The 10,189-nt window shown below is 37.9% G+C and overlaps 1 protein-coding gene across 2 annotated transcripts in view; it reads left to right on the top strand.

The window, feature by feature from the left end:
* Nucleotides 1-740: 740 nt before the first annotated feature.
* Nucleotides 741-10,189, top strand: part of FILIP1 (filamin A interacting protein 1) — a 182,897-nt gene continuing 173,448 nt past the window's right edge. For both annotated transcript variants that reach the window (XM_059400944.1, XM_059400943.1), the window contains exon 1: nt 741-1,109. The gene's annotated coding sequence lies outside the window, so the exon portion shown is untranslated. The remainder of the gene's footprint in view (nt 1,110-10,189) is intronic.

Here is a 10,189-nt window from a genome sequence, read left to right as displayed (position 1 = left end):
ACAGTCTTCATGTGAGAGTTCAGGGCAGAAGCAACCCTCCTCCGGTTTTGGAGCCTGGAGGGTTACTGATGAGGTGAGGCTGTCCACAAGAGTTTTTTCAAGTCCTGGTTTTCCTGGAGTGTTCTCCACTTCTTACTTTGAATGAATGACCTGAGTGAGAATGCTAAGATTTTCCTCCTTAACCCTCCTCCATTCAAAAACATACTATTACAGACATTCCTTTATGTTAACCTTATTTTAATAACATTTAGGTATACAAGCTGATCAAGTCTGATAGAACAAGGTAAGTCATCTGGCTATGAAAATAACACACCGATGTAAAAAAGCGTCTGGAATGATCTCTGTCTGTGAATTTCCCCAACAACTATGGCACATTTTTAAAAGGCTGTTTTAAATTTAAGAACGTCTATCTGAGAGTGCCTGCTTGAGAAAAATATTGCATCGGTACATTGCTCTGCTCGAGACAACTGCTATTTCTTCCTCAGATTTAAAGCCCCAAATCACAATCTGTATTTAAGAGCTTTGAGTAATAATTACCTCTGTGTCCTTAAAAGGATCTGCCGGTTTCCCTGCAATCTTTTACAGGGTGAGCAGAGCTATATCCACTGATAACCCAGCTGCCGAGGAACTGAGTAAAGCCGGCTCCCAACTTCTCAGCTGTTGACAGGCTTGACTTGCTGAGAACACTGGTTAAATATAGCATGCGCGAGCTCAGCTCCTCAACAAAGTCCTTGCTCCGACAGTGTTGTGAAGGGAGCAGAAGACGAGAAACCTCATCTCAGAACCCAACAACACCTAGCAACAGTTGAAAAAACTTTTAAACAAAAGTCTGGGTGGGAGATAGGCAACAGCCTCCAATTTCTGCTGATCGGGATTTCAGGGAGAAGAAGCTGCTTTTCCCTTCCCTCTACTCAGTTTCCTGCATGACTTCAGCTGTTGGCTAGTCCTAGGAAAGAAAGTGGGAAAAGCTTTTTCCTCTGTATTCTTTTGGGCTGGATAGTTTTCCAAGACTCCAGTCTCTCTGGGGCTGTGGGACAAGCCACTGGGTTCTTCAAAGGATAAACTACCTCCATAAAGGACATACCCTTGATTAAACAAGCTGCCGTCAGGTAAGCCCAAAATAAATAGCTATTTAGTCTCTTTAGAAATTTCTGCTTCTGTAAGAGGAGTGTTTTCTCAGAGTCTGTGTTGTCGGATTTCTTTGATTCTTACTGTTTCCACTATGTGATAACACATTTAAGGAATTATCATAATCATCGTGGATTATTGTGAAGGAATCAGTAACATCATCTCTTTCAGAATTACACCAATTCCTTTTTAAGCTCAAAGGTTGTTATGATGTTTTCATAGCCATCAAAATATTTCTGCCAAGTTAATGTTCTCGGGCAGGTAACAGCAATGTGGCAAAGGACAACTTCAGAGCTCCTGTCACAATTAAGGTGGCTAAACAATGGAAGAAAGATTTTTCCTAGGAGCAAAATAACATTCATTTACTGAAACTAGCTGAGCAGCTTGTGTGGTAAATGAGAGCAAAGTCCTGCATGGTGTGTGTGTTGCTGTGCTTAAGATTTGCTGCTATCTGCTTCTCCCTTTGCTGGATTCTCTGATTACACTGGTACACCTTGTGCTGGATCTGACCTGGTTACATTATAGTCACCCCCAGTGTTTCTGACTGGGCACAAAATACGACTGCTAGTAAATCACTACTTTTGCAGTTATTGAATAGAAACTACCCGGGAGAGTGCTATTTTGTGATCTAGAAAAAAAATAAACTGAGTAATTGCTTCTGTATAGATAAAACTGATTCTGATTTTTAAAACTGAAATAGAATCTTCTAGAAAAAACTTTCTTTCTTAAGTTATATATATATGTGTGTATAGGAGCATGTTTATGATAGTGTGAAGGAAATCCTCCTTTTCTCTGTTGGTATGTTATCTCCCCTTCCATGAATTGCCATGCAATTTTATCAGAATTGCTTAGAGTGATTGATTTCACATTGATTCTGACAAAAGCTGTGGCTGAATTTTAGGATATGTTTACTGATACCTGGTGTCTATAGTTGGGCTGGATTTGCGTAAGTTTATTCCTTTAAGTGAACATGATAATTTGAATGAATAATCTAAGGATGATATATGAGAAAATACAGATGTACATTTTAAAAGGAATTATTTGAGTCTATTTTGTCAACTTAAAGAAAGAATTTACCCAAGACCGGTTTTGAACAGGTGATTCATTGACAATTAAGAATGTATCAACCCTTTCAGTAAATGTTTCTATTTTCAGAAAAATTAATTAAAGCTTATATATTGAATGTGCAGGAAATGGAAATAGTACATGCACTTCAGTATGTACAGTGCTTCCTGATTCTGATTGCATGACTAGTTTATGAAGTAAATGAAGCTAATCATATATAATGAATGTATACAAGTATAGTGCAAAGTGCACTTTGGTAACCTTGGTATTAGAGAATGAAACTCCTGGTACTTTAGCGGAGATGAAGTATCTTTGTCTTGAAAAAGTTTTGAAAAGTCAGGACTAAATGCTTTCCATTTTTGTTTTTATCTCAGGAAGGGTCACATTGTTGGCTTACAAACGTATGTATAAAGCCAAAGTCTGCCATTAGTTCTCGGCATGTAATTTCTTTGGGAGTCAGTGGAACAGTGTGTAGATAACTGAGTATAGCATTTGGCCCTGGGTGAAAGCCATGTTTCCTGATGAACTGATTTCTGAATAGCATTGTCTTCGTGGCTGTAAATTCATCCCTGAAGATCAAAAATAGCTCAGGTTAGACCATGTGCTTCCCTCCGATACATGTACAGTCAAACCCTCCATGATCCATGCGGATTCTGTTCTCTTGTTTGTTCAAGTTCACATGTCTGTGTTATTTTGCAATCTACTCTGTCCCCTTCACCATAAGGGTTGTTAGAGCCCACCACCATATCTCCCTCCACATTAAGGCCTCTTCCCTTCACCCTCTGTCTGGATTGTAACAGTGCTGCTCCCCTACCACCTCTCATTGCCATCCAAATCATCTAGCTCATGACCATGGGGTTAATTGTTCTAAAACAGTGTTCTGCCAATTTCTCTTACTCTTCAGTTATCTTCTGGGGCTTCTGTTGGTGATAAACACCTAGGCTGGGTATTTTGAAAACCTTCCATCATCTGGCACGTACTTAAATTTTCCAGTTTCGGCTCCCACTACTCAACAACAAGTGTCCTTCTGCTTCAGATGTTTCAGAATTTGGGCCATTCTCCAAACACATGCACAGTATGCATTTCAGTGCTATACCTCTGCCTGTTTCATTCCCCCTGGCTGGAATACCTTTCCTCCCCTTTCTTATAGAGACCCTTGTCCACTCTTTAAAGCCCAGATAAGTGTCTACTACTTTCACAATGATTACCTGACCTTACCTTTTCGAAGTGATTCCTTTTTAGACAGTTTGGTGCTTTATTAGGATTAAGGTACTTTGGGGTAAGGTTTGTGTCTTTAAATTCAGAACAGTTTAATGAAGCACTGTCCTAAGCACCACTTGGTTTTAGAGCTTTTTATCCCCATGCACATTGTGGATGTTCTATTAACCCTTTAGGCTCTACTTTTCTGATGATGAGTACAAGAGAAAGTATAAATAGATATAAAATCAAGAAAAGCAACTGTTAAATGTAGTTAATAACTTTTTATCTTAAAAGTTATCAAGGCAAGTCTTCATAGTTTTATCATGCATAGAGAAGTTACAAGTAATTCTAACTATGCTCATGTACCTGATTGTGGAGATGATGACCTTGAGAACAAACTAGAAAGAATTGTATTTAAAGACTGTAGGGTCACCTGGGTCGCTCAGTTGGTTAAACGCTTTCCTTCAGCTCAGGTCATGATCCTGGAGTCCCAGGATCAAGTGCCCAGTCGGGATCCCCACTTGGCAGGGAGTCTGCTTCTCCCTCTGACCCTCCCCTCTCTGGTGCCTTCTCTCTCTCTCTCTCAAACAAATAAATAAAATCTTTAAAAAAAAAAAAAGATTGTATATATGCTATATACCTGCTTTTCCTGTGTCTGCATCCACCTGCCTAAATACCATAAATCATATCACTTTTATCATCTTTTAGTACCAGATTAAATTTATAATTACCTTTTATACTATTCATTTAAATCATGGCTCCTTCTATCTGTGGGTCATCATGGACTACAATCTGTCCCGGAACATTAAAATATTTAAATATGTGTTATGATCTTTTTTTTTCTTTTTTCCCTAGATATTTAAAAATAGAGATATTTTTCAGATTTATTTTTAATCACTGAAAACTGTTGCCTTACTGTGTGAGATAAAACACGAATTACGATTTTGAAGCAATTTTTTTGGATTTACTGAAAGAAAGGTATTTTCTTTATATTTTAAGATAGCCAAGGAGATTAAAATTACCCTTCTAAAAGTGTTTAGCAAGAATCATTATGGGAATTGCACAATGAAATTTGTGAAATATCCAATATATTCATTTAGCAGTGGTTTTTCTATAGTTATATTTTTAATTTATTTTTTAGAAGTGAAAATTGGTGGCAAAATGCACATTCTAAAATAATGCTGACTGTGTTTTTCTTTTTTGGAAAATGAACATTTTTTCATAAAACATGCCCTAAGAAACAGGATTTTACAGAGCTTGCTAAATCCACATTTTTACTTATTTGTCTCATTTTATTTTTTCATACACATGGGTTTTAGGAAAGCAGCACCTTGGGAAGTGAGGGGGAAGCTTAGGTTGAGATCTAGTTTAGCAGAAAGATTTATGAGAGAAGTATGATATCTAAAAGACTGCAACATAAATTTGTTTATACATTAATTATTTTTAACATATATAGCAATAGAAAGATTAGCTAATACAATAAATTTGTTTCCTTAAATCTGAGTTGAAAATACAAGGATATTGTTATGAAGGAGGAGGCAAGGAAGGCCTACAGCATAGACAAGTCAGATGGCCTGGATTCAGATTTCCGCTCACTGTGACCCTGGGCAAATTACTCTCTGTGCCTCAGTTTCCTCATCTGTAAAATGAGAATAATAATACTGTCTTCCTCACAGAGTACTTTTGAAGATTAAATGAGTCAATAAAACTCAACTGCCTGGTAGAATTTTCAGTAAATTTAAGATACTATTGCTTTATCATCACACACTAATTGCAGTTTTCTGTTTATTTTGATCTTTGTTGTACACAAAATTCTTAGATACAGATAGTCTGTGAATTCAAGTTCACAGATCATAGGAAAAGCAGAAGAACATAATGTTTAAATGTGGAATCTCGTTTGGGACATACTTTGCTGCTGGGTACTGCAAGCACACACAGTTTGTGCGCCAGCCAATCATTTAGCATGGAATATATGTTTCAAACCCTCCCTTATCACTCAGCAGCCTGCTGTCTTATAGAATCATTACGAAAAAGGTTAAATAATCACCCACAGCATCGGCTGTTCTATGGTTTCTATATTTGCACTTGGAGATCAAGTGTGTTTATATGTAATGCTTGGGTGTCTCTTTTTTATAGCCTACAACGCTGAGTAATGTATGGCAATGGAGACTTCCTCCTCTATAGAAAATAGACTATTAAATATATCATTCTTTATTTCTTCCCTTAGATGTTTTGTTTTGTTTTACCAACCTAGTAACAGATAAAAATGAAAAGACCAAAAAAGGTCATCTCACACTAGCTTCAACCTTACCTAATGGAAATGAATTCATTGTCCTTAATCCTCTTCATTCTTCTTAAACATGACAAGAAAGTATATTCCAAGGCAAACAAAAAAAACCCTGTTATATCATAAAGATGTGTGTATATATTATGGGGTACTTACTATTTTGTATATTTAATTTAAGAAAAATATTTGAAACAGTCTTATAAACAGGGAAGTTTCTTAGTAGCTTTAGCACTAACAAACGTTATGCTGGGTAGTTATGGCTTCAACCTGACCATTTGCTTTATTTTTCCCAATTGAAAGAATACGTTTCTCAGAGATAAGTGAGGCAAAACGGGTTTTAGAATTATCATTCTCTAATGAAAAACTTGCTATAGAAAGAAAGAAGGAAGAAAAGAAAAAAAAAAAAGGACTTTTTCTGGCCTTATAGAATACATTATCAAGGCTTTGGGGCAAAAATATAGGAACCTCAGGAAAATATATTGGTTCGTGTTCTTATTCTCCTTAAATGGTCATTCTTACTCTTTTTGGCTAATCAGACAAGGGAAAGGCTACAGGCAGAATTCCCCTTTCCCTATGGCAATAGTTGAGGCAGTTTGATTTCAAAGGCAAGGCAGGAGTTATGGAAGAACTTAGAATCAGGAAAGTTGAACATGAATTGAGCAGCTCTAGCTGGCTGCTAACCAGCTGATTGCAGAACTTGAGAAACTCCCAGCAGAAATGAAGTAACAGGACGTTAACCAGTATCCCGGTCCCTGAGAGCTTTGCTTAAGCCGCAGCAGCACTGAAAAGTCAAAAGAAGGTTGGCGTGGTTTTTCCTTTTTGGGAAATGGTGTCAACGTGCATAATATTGGGTGATTTATGTGTTTCTGAGGTCTGTGAAAGACAGACTAAAAATTTTTAAAACAAATGCAAGAATTATCTCAAGTGATCTGACTTTGAGTCCTTAAGGTTCAGGGCTTTTTCTCTTTTTGCTTTCTTGCTTCAATTCTGTCACCTACCTCCTTTACCAAAACATAGATGATTGAACATGATTGTTGCTTCACTGGTCAAAGACCTTACAGGTCCACCCTTGAAAATAGTCTTGCAGTTTTTTTTTCCTTTTCTTTTGCAACAATTGTGACTGCAATCTTCCCAATTTACTTTGAAGAAATGAATTATCTGCTACTTGTCTTTGTAAGGAAAAGGCGTAGGAAATCCATGAAATGAACTCATCAGAGCTGGCCAAATGCATTCTTTAAAATATGACTTGCTGAAGATTTAAAGTCGAAAGACAATTTGATTAAAAACAGTAGACTGTTGACATCACTAAGACAATCAAATTACGGCCAACTTGCCTTGTTTATCTAAAAGATCTTTGTAAAAATAAGGTCTTTACACACACACACACACACACACACACACACACATGCGAACCATAGGTGATATGGTTATAGGGATAAAAGGATTTTATTTTTTTTAATATCTCTTTAATATACTTATGTCTTAAGTAACTCATTTTAGGGCCTGATTCTTTGAGGTACCACAGCACAACAGGAAAGGAAGAGGCATTACTGCATTCATAATGCTATTTCAGTGGTAGCCTAAGTCCATGAGGAAATGACGGCCTGTGCCTGTATTTGGAGCCTCATAGTTACTGTGACGACAACACACGCTACTGGAAAACAAAGATGGTCTGCTTGCCAGGGTGAGCCAGGAAGAGTTTTGCCAGCTCAGATTTTTCCTAATTATTCTGTAAGTCTTGAAATGTGACACTGGAGATATTCAAGGCTCTTTGTGTTTCAGTAACTGTTTAATAAGTGATACATGCTTGGGCAGCCCGGTATTTGGGTGAGGGAGGGGCCTCACACATAAGCTTAACTTTCACATGTTGTCTTGATAGATATCATCTTCTGGTTTGGACATCACCAAACCAACTGCTTTGGTCACAGGCTGTTGTTTGTTTGGGTGCATAAGGAAGCCAGCTGCTTATACTGTTCTTAGGGGCTCCTCAATTTTGGGTCACGTATCTCCAGTTTCTGTATGTTGTTCATTTTGGAGGTCATTGCCCAGCATACCAGGTGTTCCTACCAATGACTATGCATCTAAATCCCAATTCTTATATGATGATATAATTCATAATATAATGATAACAGCTGCATATAATACATATCATCTATATATACTTATATATAGCTATATATATATCATCTATATATACTTATATATAGCTATATATACTTATTTAGTATCTACAGATGATGATAATACTACGTAGCATACACTGGAGATTATTCTGTGCCAGAATTTATTTATTGATTTTACTTATTTCTCATGACAACCCTACGAGGTACTAGCTTTATCTCTGCTCTATAGGTGAGAAAAAAGAGGTTGGTAGATGGGAAGTAATATGCCCACTGGTAGGTTGGACATTCAAACATAGGCGGTTTGATTTTAGGCCATATTTTCAACTACTTTCTTATAATGTAGGCAGTTGTTCAAGGAACACCTCCATATAGATGACTGTGAGATGTTTTAGTGAAAGTTGTAGGATGCGACACTGCAGGAACTCAGACTCTTCTTCTCCCAGATCCCAACGTAGAAACAGAAGCTTCAGTGGCCTCTGGAGTTGGGCAATCCAGGAAGAGCCACGTCTGGGTACTATTCTTCCACAGTTATTGATGGGGCAATGTGGTTCTTTTTTTGAGGGGGTGGGGCAGAGGGAGAGAGAGAAAGAGAATCTTAAGCAGCCTCCATGTCCAGCACAGAGCCCAGTGCTAGGCTCAGTCTCACGACTCTGATATCATGACCTGAGCTGAAATCCAGAGTCAGATGCTTAAGTGACTGAGCCACCCAGGTGCCCATGGTTCTTGATTTCTACAATGCCAAGTTGATTCACTGGGAGAGGGTGGCATGGAACATTTGCTTTTATGAGTTATTATGGCTGCTTTTGTAGCCAGATCTTTTGATCCCACTGGGGTTTGGTTTCCTTGTGTTGTCTCTGCTAACAACTCAGAACCCTACCTTCTCTTGTAACATTAAACATGTTCTGCCGATCTCTGCCTTGGTCATTAGCATTCAGTTTGTTAAGTGGGTTCAAGGGGGAGTCCTACAAAATACTTATTCCAGGTGTTGGTATCTGTGTTCCCTGAAGAAGTCTTTGGTGGTGCATGTACATTGGATGGAGGAAGGAATGAAGAAGGGAACAGAAGGCCTCTTCCCATGTAAGAGGTCTCATAGGCTCCCAAAACTTTGCTTAGGTAGTGAGTTGTCAATCTGGCAGCATGTTTCTCCTTCAGAAAAAAACAGAGATCTTGCTACAGTCTAAGGAAAATTACCTGATACTTTCAGACAGTGGTTTGCTACTGTGATAAATAGCATGGACTATTTTATTTGACATTTTATTTAATTCTTTTATCTTTATTAACCAAGAATGACTATTAATGATGCTAATGTCTGATCATTTGGATATAATTAAAATTGGATATAATTAAAAGTTACATGAATGACTAACTTTTGGATTATTTGTAGTAAAAGGAAAGCAATTTTAATAAAATTTTGATGGAGTAGATAATGTTTTGCTTTTTCTTATGCTAGTGTCCATATATACTCTATTGTATCAAATACCCCAGGTGATAGGATTGAAAATCCTAGGAATGTGAATGTTTCATGTGAAGTAAGCACAAAACAGAATGAATCTCTACTCTTGGAAAAAAAATGTATTCTACAAAAACAGTATCTTTTCAAAAGTATATTCACATACCTTGACACACACACCACCGTGTTTTCCGCTCCTCCCGCCCCCCACCAACATACACATAAACAGTTATTTCTGGTCAACACATAGGACTTATACCACTGCTTGCTTACTTGACATGCTAAACATCTTCCCGAAACAAATATACTTTTTGCTCTGTGGTATAGGTTAATTTACTCCAAAGTAAAAGTAGTGATATATTATATTTCATCAAGTCCCTCTACCTCATTCACATGATCTCCTGATTTCCTTTTAACAAATAAACGCAGAAATTCCCTTATGTCATTTCTTTTTTTTTTTTTTTTAAAGATTTTATTTATTCACTTGAGAAAGAGACAGTGAGAGAGAGCATGAACGAGGAGAAGGTCAGAGAGAGAAGCAGACTCCCCATGGAGCTGGGAGCCCGATGCGGGACTCGATCCCGGGACTCCAGGATCATGACCTGAGCCGAAGGCAGTCGTCCAACCAACTGAGCCACCCAGGCGTCCCTCCCTTATGTCATTTCTTATCTTTCTGTAAAAGGGCACAGCAGTATCAAAGGAGAGAAAGGATTAGTATCTCCACTCAGAGCCTCAGAGCCTCACATGGTTGATGATTATACAGCTTTGGTCTTGGAGCCACAAGTACCCAGCAGGAAACTGAACTCTGAGTTCACTTGGAATTATCAGGTCATTTAGTCTTGTGGTTCTCAACACTCTCTGTGCATCAGGAACAGCAGGGATGCTCTAAAAATTTAAATGCTTGGGGCTGTGCCCCAGAGGTTCTGATTCAATTTG

This window comes from Mustela nigripes, chromosome 5 (assembly GCF_022355385.1).
Source record: "Mustela nigripes isolate SB6536 chromosome 5, MUSNIG.SB6536, whole genome shotgun sequence".
Lineage (NCBI taxonomy): Eukaryota > Metazoa > Chordata > Mammalia > Carnivora > Mustelidae > Mustela > Mustela nigripes.
The sequence above is the reverse complement of the archived record's forward strand: the minus strand, read 5'-3'. Positions and strand labels throughout refer to the sequence as shown.